A 16,789-nucleotide genomic window follows, 5' to 3' on the forward strand; every position below is an offset into this window, starting at 1 on the left:
CAAATTATCAATTTGAAGACAAGGTAGCAGAAAACTCCCAAACAGAGCAGCAAAAGGAAAAAAGAGTTTTAAAGATGAGGATAGGTCATGGGACCTCTGAGACAACATCAAGCATAACAACATTCACATCATAGGGATACCAGAAAGGAGAGTGAAAGCCTTGGATTGAGGATTTATTTGAAGAAATAATGACTGAACCCTTCCCTAACCTGGTAAAGGAAGTAGACATACAAGTCCAGAAAACATAGAGAGTTCCAAACATGATGAACCCAAGGAGGTCCATACCAAGACACATCATAATTAAAATGCCAAGGTTTAAAGACAAAGAGAAAGTCTTAAAAGAAGCAAGAGAAAGACATCTAGTTACCTGCAAGGGACCTCCCATAAGACTGTCAGCTGATTTTCAAGAGAATTATTTTGGGACAGAACAGATTTATAAGAAATATTCAAAATAAAAGAATGGAAGGACCTACAGCCAATACTACTCTACCTAGCAAGCCTATCATTTAAAATTTTAGGAAAAACAAAGAGCTTTCCAAAGGAAAAAAAGAGCTAAAAGAATGTATAACCACCTAATGAGTAGCACAAGAAATGTTAAAGATAATTTAAAAAGGAAAGCAAAGGGGGAACATAATTATAAAGAATTAAATGGCAATAAATATGAACCTTTCAATAATCACATTAAATGCTCTAATGAAAACCCTTAGAGTAGCTGAATGTGTAAGATAACAAGACCCAGATATGTGCTTGTCTACAGGAGACACACCTTAGAACAAATGACACATACAGACTAAAAATATAGGTATGAAAAAAGATATTTCATGGAAATGCAAATGAAAAAGAAGCTAGGGTATCAATAGGTATATCACAAAAAAAGACCTTACAACAAAGACAAAACTAAAATACAAAAAAGGACATTACATAATGATAAAGGGTTCAATCCAACAAGAGGACATAACCCTTGTCAATATTTATAAATGTAACACAGGAAAACCTAAATATATAAGGCAAATCTTGGTTGTTTTAAATGGAGAGGTCAACAGGAATACAGTCTTAATAGGGGATTTTAAAACATTTCTGACATCAATGGATAGATCTTCCACACAGAAAATCAACAAGGAAACATCAGCCTTCAATGACTCACCTGGTCAGATGGATTTAATTGATATCTTCAGAGCATTTCACACTCAAGCAACAGAATATACTTTCTTTTCTAGTGCACATAGAACATTTTCTATGATAGACCACATGTTAGGACAAAAAAATCATGTTTCAATAAATTTAACAAAGCCTGGCCATTGTGGCTTAGTGGACTGAGTACTAGCCTGTGAATCAAAGGGTCACCAGTTCGATGTCCAGTCAGGGCATATGCCTGTGTTACGGACCAGGTGCCCAGTATGGGAGCATGTGAGTGGCAACAACACACTGTTTCTCTTTGTCTTTTTATCCCTCACTTCCCCTCTCTCTAAAAATAAAGTCTTTAAAAAAATAAATTTAACAAGATTGAAATCATATCAAGTATCTCTGACCACAATGGTATGTTACAAGAAATCAAACACCAGAAAAAGACTGAAAAACACATAATGATATGGAGGCTGAGTAAAATGGTACTAAACAAGGAATGAGTTAACAAAAAGATCAAAGAAGAAATCAAATGACACCTTAAAACAAATGTAAATGAGAACACAGCAACCCTAAGCACAGCAAAAGCAACCTAAGAAAAAAATTCATAGCATTACAGGCTTATCTAAAGAAACACGACAATTTTCAAATAAGCATTCAACTTCACATTTAAAGGAAATCGAAAAAGAACAAACAATGTCCTATGTGAGTAGAATAAAAGAAATAGAGACTTCTGGCCAAGGTGGAGGCATAGGTAGATACACTGCACCTCCCCACACAATGAAAAGAAGGACAACAACAAATTTAAAAACAAAAAAATATAAAACAACCAGAACTGACAGAAAATCAAAGTGGAAGTTCAACAACCAGGGAGTTAAATAAGGAATATTCATCGAGAGCAGTAGGAGGTACGGAGAAAAGCAGCTGGGGCAGAGAGGACCCCAGGCAAGGTAAGGCAAGGCTGGCAGGCCTGGAGAGGAGGCAGCTGGCACAGCAGGCAGTCCCACATTTGCATGCAGATAAACCAGGAGGAACAAATAGGGACGGAGACAGGCCACATGACCCAGGGTTCCAGTGTGGGGAAATAAAGCCTCAAAGCCTCTGACTGAAAAAACCTGTGGGAGTTGAGGCAGCAGCAGAAACTCCCAGCCTCACAGGAGAGTTCACTGGAGTGACCCACAGGTTACTAGAAGGTAAACAAACCCACCCAGCTAGGAATCAGCACCAGAAAGGCCCAATTTGCTTGTGGATAGCAGCAGAAGTGACTGAAAGCTGGCAGAGAGCTGAACAAGCAGCATTTCTCCTTCTCTGACCCCTCTGCCACATACAGCACCACAACACAGCTATGGGAGTTGCCCCAGCCTGGGTGAATACCTAAGGCTCCACCCCTTACTACACAACAGGCACATTCAGATAAAAGAAAAAAATGGCCCAAAAGAAAGAACAGATCAAATCTCCAAAAAAAGTACAACGAAGCAATGAAGAGATAGACAGCCTATCATATCAGATGCATAGTTCAAAACACTGGTAATCAGGATGCTCACAGAATTAGTTGAGTATGGTCGCAAAATAGAGGAAAAAGTGAAGACTATGCAAAGTAAAATAAAGGAAAATGTACAGGGAACCAACAGTGACAGGAAGAAAACTGGGACTCAAGTAAACAATTTGGAACAGAAGGAAGAAATAAACATTCAACCAGAACAGAATGAAGAAACAAGAATTCAAAAAAAATGAGGAGAAGCTTAGGAACCTCTGGGACAACTATAAATGTCCCCACATTTGATTCATAGGGGTGCCAGAAGGAGGAGAAGAAGAGCAAGAAATTGAAAACTTATTTAAAAAAATAATGAAGGAGAAGCCCTGGCTGGTGTAGCTCCGTGGATGGAGTGTGGGCTGGGAACCAAAGTGTCCCAGGTTCAATTCCCAGCCAGGATACATGCATGGGTTGCAGGCCATACCCCCAGCAACCGCACATTGATGTTTCTCTCTCTCTCTCTCCCTCTCTCTCTCTCTCTCAGTCTCTCCCTTCCCTCTCTAAAAATAAATAAAAAAAAATATTAAAAAAAAAGAAAAGGACTCTAGTTTAAAATAATAATAATAATAATAATGAAGGAGAACTTCCCTAATCTGGCAAAGAAAATAGACTTCCAGGGAGTCCAGAAAGCTCAGAGAGTCCCAAAGAAGATGGACCCACGGAAGAACACACCAAGGCACATCATAATTGCATTATCCAAGATTAAAGATAAGGAGAGAATCTTAAAAGCAGCAAGAGAGAAGTAGACAGTTAAGGAGTTCCCCATAAAACTATTAGCTGATTTCTCAAAAGAAACCTTGCAGGCAAGAAGAGGCTAGAAAGAAGTATTCAAAGTCATGACAGGCAAAGACCTACATCCTAGATTGCTCTATCCAGCAAAGCTATCATTTAGAATGGAAGGGCAGACAAAGTGCTTCCCAGATATAGTCAAGTTAAAGGAGTTCATCATCACCAAGCCCTTACTATATGAAATGTTAAAGGGACTTATCTAAGAAAAATAGGATAAAAAATATGAACAGCAAAATGTCAACAAACCCACAACTATCAACAACTGAACCTAAAAAAAAAAAAAAGAAAAACAGCTAAGCAAACAACTGGAACAGGAACAGAATCACAAAAATGGAGATCACATAGAAGGTTATCAGCTAGGAAGGGGTAGGGGAATGGGGGAAAAGGTCCAGAGAATAAGTAGCATAAATGGTAAGTAGAAAATAGACAGGGGAAGGTTAAGAGTAGTAGAGTAAATGGAGAAGACAAAGAACTTATGGGTACGACACATGGCCATGAACTAAGAGGGAAGGAATATGGGTGGGAGGTTGTGTGCAGGGTGAAGGGGAATAAAGGGGAAAAACTGGACAACTGTAATAGCATAACTGATATATTTTTTAAATGCAATAGAAATAAATTTTTAAAAAGTCCAAAAAATAAAAAAGAAATATAAAAAGCAGAGCAGAAATGAAATAGAGTCAAAATCAATACAAAAAAAGTGAATAAAACCAAGAGCTGGATCTTTTGAAAAAACAAAAATGATTGAAAAACCTTTAACCAGACCCTTCAAGGAAAAAAACCTTTAACCAGACCCAAATAAATAAAAGTAAAAATAAAAGATAAGAATTAACAAGTGACACCACAAAAATAAAAGGATTGTAAGAAAACATCATGTACAACTATATGCCAATAAATTATACAATCTGGACAAAATGGATAAATTCCTAGAAACACACATTTTTTCCAAAACTGAATCAGGAAGAATCAGAAAATATGAATATACTGATGGTAAGTAATAAAATTGAATCAATAATCAAAAAACTCACAGCAAACAAAAGTCCTCGACTAGATGGCTTCACAGGTAAATTTTAGCAAACTTTCAAAGAAGAGCAAACATCTAACCTTCTCAAACTATTCCCAAAAATTCAAGAGAAGGGAATCCTTCCAAGCTCTTTCTATCAGGCCAGCATAATCTTAATTCCAAAACCAGATAAAGACAATACAATGGAAGAAAATTATAGGCCAACATCCCTGATGAACATAGATGCTAAAATACTCAACAAAATATTAGCAAACTGGATCCAGCAATACATTAAGATCATACACCATGATCAAGTGAGATTTATTTTGGGGATTTAAGGTTGTTACAATATTCACAAATCAATATATGTGATATATCACATAAACAGAATGAAGAATTAAAAATCATATGACCATATTAACAGATGCATAAAAAGCATTCAATAAAATCCAGCATCCATTTATGTTAAAAAATCTTAGAACTTAACTCAATAAAGACCATATATGACAATCCCATAGCCAACATCACACTCAATGGGGAATTTCATTGAGCAGTTCCCTTAAGATCATGAACAAGACAGGAAAGTCTGATTTCACCACTCATTTTCACATAGTACTGGAAGCCTTAGCCACAGCAATCAGACAAGAATGAGAAATAAAAGGCATCCAACTGGAAAGAAACAGGATGTTTTAAAAATACTCTTTGATAAAGAATGCCAGTGTCAAAATTAGGGAATCATTGGAGTATCCCCTAATTATTTTGTTTTTTTTTAAACCTGAGAAATCAGAGTTTTTTATATGCTAAAATATACTGTGATGATCCATGGTTGAACATAATGTTCAGCATTTCCAAACTTATATGACAACAGAAGCCTTTTCTTCACGAAATACTTTTGACTTTTATTCTAAAGAGTGTGTATGACAATTATGTAAGCTTGGTGTTACAATTATTAGTATAGAAAGTCACTGGCTGTTTTTCTCAAAAACCAACATTACCAGTTCTTTGTCTTTGTGGAAAAAGTACAGCAGAATAAAAAAATACTGTGTCAGTGACTACAATTGCATCCCCACCTTTTCACACTGCCAATCTCCACCTCAGTCAGTCACATTAGCAGGCTCACTGTCAGTGAAGGTAATCACAGCATATTCATATAATCACAGGTATTCATGCTGGCCACAGATTTCCCTGAAAACTTACCCTAGATGTGAAAAGTAACATCCTTTTCAATTTTTATAATGGCTTCTCTTTTCTCTGCAACATACTATTACTATGCTGAAAGATTCTTATGTCCCATAAATCTTCCTGCCTTCTCTCAGTATTTATCTTTCATATAATGACCAGAAAACTTTTGCCAAATTTTGTTTTACTGGGGAAAAGTCTCTCTCTGGTTCTCTTGAAAAAGTAAAAGTCTAGAATTGCTTTATTTTGTTTGCTTGTTTGTTTAAAAAACAAGGTTATGTTAAAATAGCATTCATTGAGAAATAAGAATTTGTTCCTGACTGGTTATATGTGGCATTCATTTGCTTGGCAAATGAAACCCTTACTGAAGTGGCTCACACTGTACTTGTGACTTTGTACACACTTAGGGTTTTTATTATATCCTCTACTTAATGAGTGCCTGCTTTATGCAAGAGATATTGCTCAGCACTTTATACATATAATCTCAATTTGTCCTTACAACTTTCCATATGGAGGTTATTAGCCTCATCTTATAGGTGGGGAAAACGAGTCTTAAAGAAAGTAAGCTCGTCATCAAAAGTCCTACTTATTAAGTCATGAGCTGAGCTTTGAACTTATATCTGTCAGATTTTTGTCTCTTATCTTCCCAGAATACCAAGCAGACACGTAAGTCATAATTTCTAACATCCTCTTAGTAAAGTAATGATCACATGTTGTCATAACATTGAGCAGAAATGGAAGAATCTTTCCCAATCCAGCCAGAAGTGTCCTCCTTCACATCTTCTACCAAAAATCAAAGGATTTAAGCTTCTGTGAAACTGGGCTAGAAGTGCTGGATAAAGAGAATGAAACAAAACAGAAAGTCCCCAGGATGAACTGAGTTGTAGTGACATCCATTTAGGTATTAGAGCAGGGGTGTCAAACTCAATTTCACCAGGAGGCACACCGGCCTCACGATTGCCTTCAAAAAGCCAAAATAATTTTAGGACCATATAAATGTAAGTACTCCTTAATTGTTAAGGAGTTGAAATTACATTTGACCCTTTGAAGGCAACTGCAAGGCTGATGTAGCCCATGGTGAAAATGAGTTTGACACCCCTGGTCTTAGAGACTCTGCACTCAGTTTATATTTGAGTCAACTGAAATAAGTATTATTCATATGGTACCATCTTTCCGTAAACAGAGTGCACCACGTCCTTATAAAAACATCAAAGTCTTCATACGAGGACTGCTCCGCAGATCCTGATTACTAAACCTTGGCTATGAAGTGCAATGCAAGAGAACTGTTGTGTAAGAAATGTCCCTTTATAAGCAAACATGCTGACTCAGCAGGTGTATGGTATCAGTGTTAATAATCAGGAACAACTGAAAGGTCATGAGAGATAGGAAAGCAGCTGAGCCCACTATGGCAAGAGTTTATTAGATAACTTTATCTTTGAAAAAAAAACACACAAATACTGTTACCAAATATATCTTGGCTATGTGATACCTTAATCTATTTCTTTGCCTCACTCCTAACACATCTTGGCCATGGAATAGTTGGAGAATGATTGGACAACACCTGAATATTTAAGAGAAATTGACTTGCTTCTGCTAATTAGAATAAAAGAACATAGAAACAGAAAGTAACATTTATTAAATATCCTCTATGAGCCAGAAACCCTACAGGCATTTTGATCATTTTATTGCATTAATCCTCATAATGCTATAAAGTAGGTGTTCTGCAAATGAGGATTCCTACTGAAGTGATGCCCTTGCTTCCTAGATCTTTCAACTTGTATGAAGTTCAGCCAGGGTTCAAGCTGAAATTTGCTGGCTCCAAAGACTACACTCAATTCACTACTCAGTCTACCTCCCTTGCATTTTTTCACTGTTCTGACCATTCTGTAGAAACAGAAAACGTTTTAAAAGCTAAAGGGGACCATGGAAATTTCCTAGGTAACACTTCAGTTTACACATGAGAAAATTTAAACCTCGGAGGATTTATAACTTAACCCAAACCAAAAGCTTCTTGGTGTTAGAAGGAGGAATTAAACTCAAGTTTCTGGATTCATACTTATTTCTGCATTTTAACTATTTCTCTCTGGTTTTCCTGCTGCCTTTTTAAATGATGGTTAAAACCAAAGTTAGCACATTTCACAAATCCAGAGGATGCTGTTCATAGTGCAGGTTGAAGCCCTTTATCTCTTGGTTTATATATTTGTTTTTAATATAATTGCAGCAAAATACTCATCTTTGAAAAATAGCTGAAGTGAAAACATGTGTGCCAATAGCCCAAAATTAAAACAGGATGGGGCAAATGCAGGTTTACAGTTTTTCTTATAGGAAATAATATAATAATTAATAAACAATACAAGAAAAAACTGTATTTCATGTAATCACAATTGTAAAACTATTTTTGCCCCATGAGTTATTGTATGCATAGGAGTCTATCCAAGCTCATAGGGTGCCCAATAACCTTTTTTCTGTCTAAACTTTACCCTACCCTGACACTTACCCTATTCTTGGTCATTTTTCAAAATCCTGTTTGGTGTATTATTGCTTCCAGGGAGCATTACTGAGAATCCCTTCACCATAACTCCCCCTTCAAAAGTAATCATTTCATAATCTGGTTACTTCAGCATTGTATACATAATTCAATTATCCTATTTACCAAACGACAAAGCAATTAATTTTGTGTGTATGCTTATTCTCAGTGTTAGATTGTACATAGGAAATGCATTTTATCCATCTCTGTAGACTCAGAACCTAATTCAGTATTTGGCTGTATGGTGTTCAGTAGATGTGTGTTGAAATGACCTTAAATAGATTGAACTGGTCTGACTTAAAAATTTGAACTGAATTCATTTAAATTTATTACCTGCTGGTTAATCTGATTATATCACCATCATCCCAGTCATTTCAGCCTTGTTTAATTAATAAAATACTTTTGAGTTAAGTTTTAGAACTACTTTACTGAGAAAAAAAAGGGTTATGACTTTTGTTTACAATGTCAGGAGTGCATAGGTGAAAAGCAGGATGACAGGGACACAACACAGAGGGTACTCATACCACTGTAAATTGGCTTACTTGGATAAAAACTCAGGGTTTTCTAAACACAAGCCTGACACTTTAGCTGGATTATGATGAGCAATAGAAGCACAGTGAGGCACAGAAGCAGAAAATTAGACGTGCCACACATCTAAATATAGCACAAGAGAGAAAATCTATGGTTCCAAAGAAAGTAATGTAGAATTCTTTACTTTGGTCTGTCACTGGGTGTACTGCCAAACATTCTTGTCAAACATCTTCATGAAATTATTCTAAAATTGGTTTTAATACATTTTAGTGATTTTTATTTCAAAATATAACACTTTTAAAAGATATATTTTATAGTTAAAATATGTAAGTTGTTCAGCTAACCTGTAGGAAAGTTTTATAAGTTTCTGGTGATTACAAGGGTCAAACTACATGGCAAGAGGGACTCATTCTACATAGATGTAATGCAAATGCTTTATGGAGAGATTCCAGAGTGACATATTGCATAAAGAAATAGAACATGTAATCAACATAGTGAAATAGAGAGAAACCATACAGTTAGACCAAAATAAACCTAGTTTCCTGAATGCTTATAGTGTAAAGATAGTGAGGGAGATAATGTTCTTCATATAGCTACAGGACAGGAAATGTACTTCTGGAATATTCAAAGCTAGAAACACAAGCTCCTGGCCTCCTTTGCTAGTGTTATTACAAAGCTAATGGAGGATTGGTAGCTGAGGTGAAGAGAAGGACCATGAAAATGAGATCAGCCTCTACAGAAGGACATTATTCCTTGCAGAGGAAAGTTCTAGCACCATGGATCATATATCACCCAACCTTTATGTATCATTGATGGATAGATGAAACTCTATTTCAAGTCTTGGATATTGATAAGTCTTAGTTAAGGTTGGAAAGACTAAGTTGTAGTTTATAAAATTTAAGGACTTCCGACTTCCAGACAAGATGGAGGTGTAGGTAAATATGCTTTGCTTCCTCACACAACCAAAAGAAGGACAACAACAGATATAAAAACAAACAAACAAACAAAAAAAAACAAGAACTGCCAGAAAATTGAACTGTATGGAAGTCCAACAACCAACGAGTTAAAAATGAAACATTCATCCAGATTGGTAGGAGGGGCAGAGACAGGCAGCTGAGATGGAGAGGAGACATGGCAAGGCTGTTGCTGGCAGACCAGGTAGCCCCACATTCGTGTGTACATAAGATGGGAGGAACAACTGGAGAGCAAGAAAGAGAACACAACCCAGGATTCCAGTGCAGGGAAATGAAGACTCAAAACCTCTGACTGTAAAAATCTGTGGAGGTTGTAGCAGCTAGACAAACTCCCAGTCTCATGGGAGAGTCTACTTGGAGGGACCCACAGGGTCATAGAATATGCACAAACCTACCTAACTGGGAATTAGCACCAGAAAGGTGCAATTTGCTTGTGGATATGGGGAAAGTGACTGAAAACAGGGTGGGAGTCCAGCAAGCAGCATTTTTCCCTCTATGACCCCTTTCCCATATACAAGGAACAACATAATGAAATGGATTTCCCCTCCCTGGAAAATACATAAGTCTCTATCCCTTACAACATATCAGGTACACTAAGACAAAGAAATATGGCCAAAATGAAAGAACAGATTAAAACTCCAGAAAAAGAACTAAAGCAAGGAAAAGATAGCCAACCTGTTAGATACAGAATTTGAAACAGTGGTAATCAGGACGCTCACAGAAATAATTGAATATGGCTGCAAAATAAAGAAGTGAAGGCTATACAAAGAGAAATAAAGAAAAATATACAGGAACCCAACAGTGAAAGGAAGGAAACTGGGACTCAAACCAATGATTTGAAACAGAAGAAAGAAATAAACATTCAACCAGAACAAAATGAAGAAAAAAATAATTTAAAAAAATAGGAGAGGCTTAGGAAATTCTGGGACAACTTTAAACTTTCCAACATCCAATTCATAGGGTGCCAGAAGAAGAACAGGAAGAGCAAGAAACTTAAAGCTTATTTGAACAAATAATAAAGGAGAAATTCCCTAATCTGGGAAAGGAAATAGAATTCCAGGAAGTCCAAACTCAGACAGTCCAAAGAAATTGGACCCAAGGAGGAACACACCAAGACACATCATAATTGCATTATCCAAGATTAAAGATAAGGAGAGAATCTTAAAAGTAGCGAAAGAAAAGGAGACAGTTACCTACAAAGGAGTGCCCATAAGACTATCAGTTTATTTCTCAAAAGAAACCTTGCAGGCAAGAAGGGGCTGGAAAGAAGTATTCAAAGTCATGACAGGCAAGGACTTACATCCAAAATTACTCTATCCAGCAAAGCTATCATTTAGAACAGAGGGGCAGATAAAGTGCTTCCCAGATAAGGTCAAGTTAAAGGAGTTCATCATCACCATGCCCTTATTATATGAAATGTTAAAGGGACTTACCTAAGAAAAGAAAAGAAAAAATATGAACAGTAAAATGACAAACCCACAACCATCAACAACTTAACATAAAAAAATCAAAAACAAAAACAAACTAAGCAAACAACTGGAACAGGAACAGAATCACAGAAATGGAGATAACATGGAGAGTTTTCAGCAGGGAGGGTGAGAGAGGAGGATGGGGGAAAAGATACAGGGAATAAGTATAGATGGTAGGTACAAAACAGGGGAAGGTTAATAAGAAATGGAGAAGTCAAAGAATTTACATGTAGGACCCACTGGCATAAACTAAGTGGGGGAATGCTGGAGGGAGGGAGGTGCAGAGCAGAGGTGGATGAAAGGGAGAAAAAATATCAGACAATTGTAATAGCATAATCAATAAAATATACTTTAAAAAGTAAGAAAAATAATTTGAGAGATACATAAATATTTAACATATAGAAATACAAATATAGAGATATAGAAACAGTGCCTAGATATACTTGATTGAAAACATGTTCTTTGAATATAAACTTCAAATGTATTACTGAATGGTCTTGAAAGGAGCTGCTTTTCTACATTCTTTAAATATTTGTTTAATTGCAACCACTTCTAAGTCTTAAATTTGTGGCTTCATGCAATTACAAAGATGAGGAGGCAAAGTCCCTGATTTTAATACAAGTTATTTTAAGAGTGAAATTCAAGGAGAGAATAAATCTCTTAAGTTTTACACTGCAGTCTCAACATTAAAGTGATGTACATCTCACACTCAGTACTTTTATACAGGAAATAAAAAAGGACACCAGCAAATGGTTACTCCTCACTGCTAAAATAAAAACAATGCCTTAATTCCTTGAAAATCTGTTAAGAAGAAAAATGTAAAAGCTCAGTTCATAAGGTTTAATGATTTGATTTTGTGGAAGAAACAATGAATTATTGTGTATGACTTTGCCTCTGTTAAAATATGCAATTATAAGGTCAAAATACTTAAAATTAAAAAAATAGAAATTGTTTTATTGAGATGCAGGATTGTAGCAAGGGCTGAAGGAAAAGCAACTTGAAATACAGATTTAGGGAGATATATACATGGAGGTGATAGTTGCAGGCAAGAGTGAAGATGGGAACTCCAAGGGTGAGCTCTGACAGAAATGGCCTTTGATTTTCAGACCAAAGAAGTGTAAAAAGTGAAGCACATAGGTTTATAATGAAATACTGCAACCTCTGTTTTTCACAATGGCAGGGGGCAGACAAAGAACTTCATTAGACAGCTGATTTTCTCTTTATCCCTACTGAGTCTGGATGCTGGGCTAGTCCTCGTTCTGATGATTGTTCCTACATAGCTTTTCAGCTACCTCAGGCTCTTAAGTCACAGAAAGTGTGCACCACATTCAGATACCCATGAAATGTCATGATAATGACTCAGGAGAGAAGGGCAATGGTAAGCTAACTGCTAGAATACTTGGGCTGTAGGCAAACCATACTTCAAATAATTTTGTGTCTAATTCTTTCTTGTCATATATGGCTAATATTTCAAATATTCTCTTTTTAAATCAGCCAGGCTTTTCCTAAAAAAATGGTTAGAAATTCAAATATTTTAATTTTTTCTTACTCATAATCATCTTCTCTTGAACTTAACAAAGAAAATCATCAGACCTACAGAGCTTTATTTTTTGTTAAAAATATCAGTATATTTCTCCCAATATGTTATAACTATAAATACATAAACATATATTGCCATTTATGCATCACTTCATTCTTTACAGGGTATCTTTCCCCACAACTTATTTTAAAAAGTGAGCCAAATACCATTTGACTGTTCTAAGGTTATAAGTTTCAGCATTCACTCATTTAATAAATACCTTTGCATGTTATTATTGCTAGGTACATGAAAAAGACAGTGTGCCCCTACCATCATGGAATTTACATTCAGAGAATATATATTTTCCCTAATGACAGTAGATTGTGATAAAAACTTTAATTATGGTTAAAGGAAGGGATAGAAAGGAGGAGCAAAACAAATACAAAGTTTATGGCATTTTCATATTGGAAGAAAATAATGAAATATTCTTTAAAATGCTTCTGTTTCAGATCATGTTGTTCAGTTTATCAGCAACATATGATTATGATTCTCTAATTCTCTAACCATATATATGGCTAATAATTGAGGGTCAATGTGACCTTAAAAATATGGACAGCTTACACCATAATAGATCATAAAGATACAAACAGCACTGGAAACATGAATCCATTCCTTCAACCAACAAATATATTAACTGTCTTAATTGCTGCAGGCATTCTTCTAGTTCTGGAGCACCCCCATTATCCTGAATCACAAAGCTTAGTGCTTGAGCTCAAGAGCCAGTCACTGTCCCTCTGCAGAGATGGTCTTTAGGACACTAGCAGAACTGGTATGACCATTACCTCCTTAAGTGACATCACATTCATCCCCTCCCTTTTTTATCATATCTCCAGAAAAAAGAGAATCATAGAATATTAAAATTGAAGGGTATGTTAGAGTTTATGTAGAGATGATATACTCTAATGCCTTTTATTTATAGACATGTAAGTTAGGGCCAGAGGTTTTAATTAACATTCAAGGATTATTCAGCAAGTTATGATAATGACAAGACATTAGAAAAATATTCCTAGTGTATATACATGTATGACTATATAGATGAGCCAAGGGAACATGCAAAGACCATGTTAGCTGAAAAAAGAAGTAGCCCTCCCACTACCTTAAACACCATTTTCTGTGTTTTTCTCAGTAATAAACTTGCTGTCTTATTGCTCAGAGCACTTCTCATTTATCACTAAATTCTCCTTTGCGTTCTTAGACTTTGCAAACATTGAAAACCCTGCAAGATTCTTTTATCCCTTGATGTCTCTTCCATAAATTAATTAAGATAACTCATTTTCTCCCACATTTCCCATAATCCAGTAAATGAGAATCAAATGTAATTTTTAAAACTCACTAAAAAAAATCCTGACTTTCTTTTTCACAATTGCCTGTTTTAGATCCTCTGAAAAATACAAGGCAAACACAGGCATGTTAATGTTATACCATAACTATATTTAAAAATAACTTAATCATACTCATTATATCAATACAAAGATAGTGAGAAGCCCCTACATTTGGTCTCAAACATGAGGTCATCAGCATGTGAGGGAATCATATACCCCTGATCATTAATCTTAATTTCAGAAATTACATTTGAAGATTTAATTCTCTCTTTCTATGTCTAGACAGGCAATGAGGAATAATCTTGCCAGCTTTAACTGCATTTATTCCAATGACTTCATAAAAGACCATTCTAGTTGCAAGTTGCAAAGAAAAAGAAAACAAGATCATATATAATCCTCATTATCACATTATAGTTCTCAGTCACCTCAAGAGCTGGACTTCCATGGGAGACATAAAAGAAATATAAAACACAGTTTCTATCCTTAATTAAAATCATAGTATTCATGAAGAAATTATTGATCACCTGCTGATTACAAAGGAATGCAAAGCAAGGTTCTCTCCAGCAGTTTTGCTTCTATTTAAAGATGAAAATCTCATTACTTTGCTAGGACTGCCATAACAAAATACCACAGAGTGGGTGTCTTTAACAACAGAAGTGTAAGATCAAGGTGTCCACAGGATTGGTTTTTAACTGAGGCCTCTCTCCTTTGGCTTCCAAAGATGATCACCTTCTCTCTGTGTCCTCAGAAGAGCTGTTCTCTGTGGGTATGCCTCCCTGATGCCTTCCCAGGTGTCCAAATTTCTCCCTCTAATAAGCACACAAGTCAGATTGGAGTAAGGCCCACCCTAAAGGCTTCATTTTAACTTATTTAACTCCTTTAAAGACCCTATCTCTAAATAAATTCATATTCTGAGATTCTGGCAATTAGAACTTCACCATACAAATTTTGGCAGGAGATACAATTTACCCCATAAGCCAAGGTATTGTATGTTAAGTAGAATAAAACATAACATATAGTAACTCAAGATAAGATACTGGCTGATTTACTGGTAAAATTGTGCACCAGGCATCAGAACAGTTGGAAATGAAGGGAAATAATATTTACTGATTACCCATATGTGATAGTATCTGTGCTATATATTTACATGTGTTATCATGTTTAAAGCTCAAGGAAATCATAGTCGAAATAGTTATTTCCATTTTTATAAATAAGGAAACTGAGACTCAAAGAAAGGAAAAGACTTTCCTATGCAATGCAGCTGGAATATGGTAGGGCCATTTTAAAAAATTAGGTCTGTCCTCAACACTTACCTACCTACCAAAAGAATATGTTTCTTCCTTGGTACCAGTCCTGGTGCTGCCATTCACTAGGTGTTCTTGGACACCTCATTTAACTGACCTAGCAATCAACTTCCTAATCAATAAAAGAGTAAGCCTGTTCATCTACTAATGTTTCATAACTTTCTACTATATGTTTCCTTATTGTAAACATAACATAACCTATTATATATGCTTTGGGAATTTTTTAAAAAATGGAAAAATAAATGTAATATGCCATTCTAATAAAAGCACCATAAATCTTTTGGTAAGATTCCGTTCCAGTGCCATCTCCCTAAATATATAAAGGTAGAGTTTCCTTGTCACCTCACTCATTTTTGGAGAAAAGCAACTGGTCAAATCATTATGGGACCAAGATGTTAGCAAAATAGAAGAAAAGAAACAAAGGGAATGACTACATTTCATGAAGCCCTTTCATCTTAGTATTTGGAAAATCTGTCTGTCTGGGGGATGCTTATCCATGAGGCAGGACAGAGACGTGTCATTCACAAACACACACACATACACACATCAACTTTATGAAAACAAACTGAATGGAACCTAAGGTCCATGAGGAAAGAAAAGCCTAACCCTGAAAGAATAGCTGAAGGATAAAGTCGAAGGTAAATTAAGGAAAAGAGAGAGGTGAACAGCCCAGACAGAAGAGACTCCTTGATCTCCATCCAAATAGACTCATTGTAGACCTAAAAGTGACTTGAGAAAACAGTGGTATTACACCATTCTCTGGCCACTGTGTGTGCATTCAATCATCTAAGACTTTCCAGTAATAGACTGTATGCCCTTCCAAAAATTAAGGGCATGGTAAAGTAGCTGTATAATATATCTTGGAGACTAAATAAACATAGAAGTGCATGTACAAACTTGTGGCTTGCCTCTGTTTTTGTCATATAGTAACTCATAAGCATACTGAATATCATTATATATTTTTCATAAGCTCAACTTTAATGTCTGTATAATATCCAGTTTGATAAGAATACCAACCAGTTTACTTAGTCATTAATCTATTTTTGGATCCTTAACTCTTTTCCATTTTGTAGGCTAGTATAACAATGTGCCCAGTGAAGCAGACTATAGTTTTGTGTGTGCATATATAGCATATGTTATTGTAGCATGTGATTTTTTTTTAAAGGCAGCTTTCTGGACCAATGCTCAGAAATTAACTTAGTAAGTCTAAGGGAGGTTTAGGATTCTGCATTTTTTTCCTTTCTTTTTTTATTATTACTCTAGTACAGTTGTCTCCATTTTCCCCCCAGCACTCCCCCACCCCAGTCATCCCCACCTCCAACCCTCAATCTTACCCCCCTTTGCTTTGTCCTTGTATTCTTCATACATGTTCCTTGGCAGACTATAATTTTAACAATGAAAAATATCCTGTAAAGTTTCTATCAGTTTCTTTGTAAAGACATCAGTAATCTTAGAGAGA

This window comes from Phyllostomus discolor, chromosome 3 (assembly GCF_004126475.2).
Source record: "Phyllostomus discolor isolate MPI-MPIP mPhyDis1 chromosome 3, mPhyDis1.pri.v3, whole genome shotgun sequence".
NCBI classification, from domain to species: Eukaryota; Metazoa; Chordata; class Mammalia; order Chiroptera; family Phyllostomidae; genus Phyllostomus; species Phyllostomus discolor.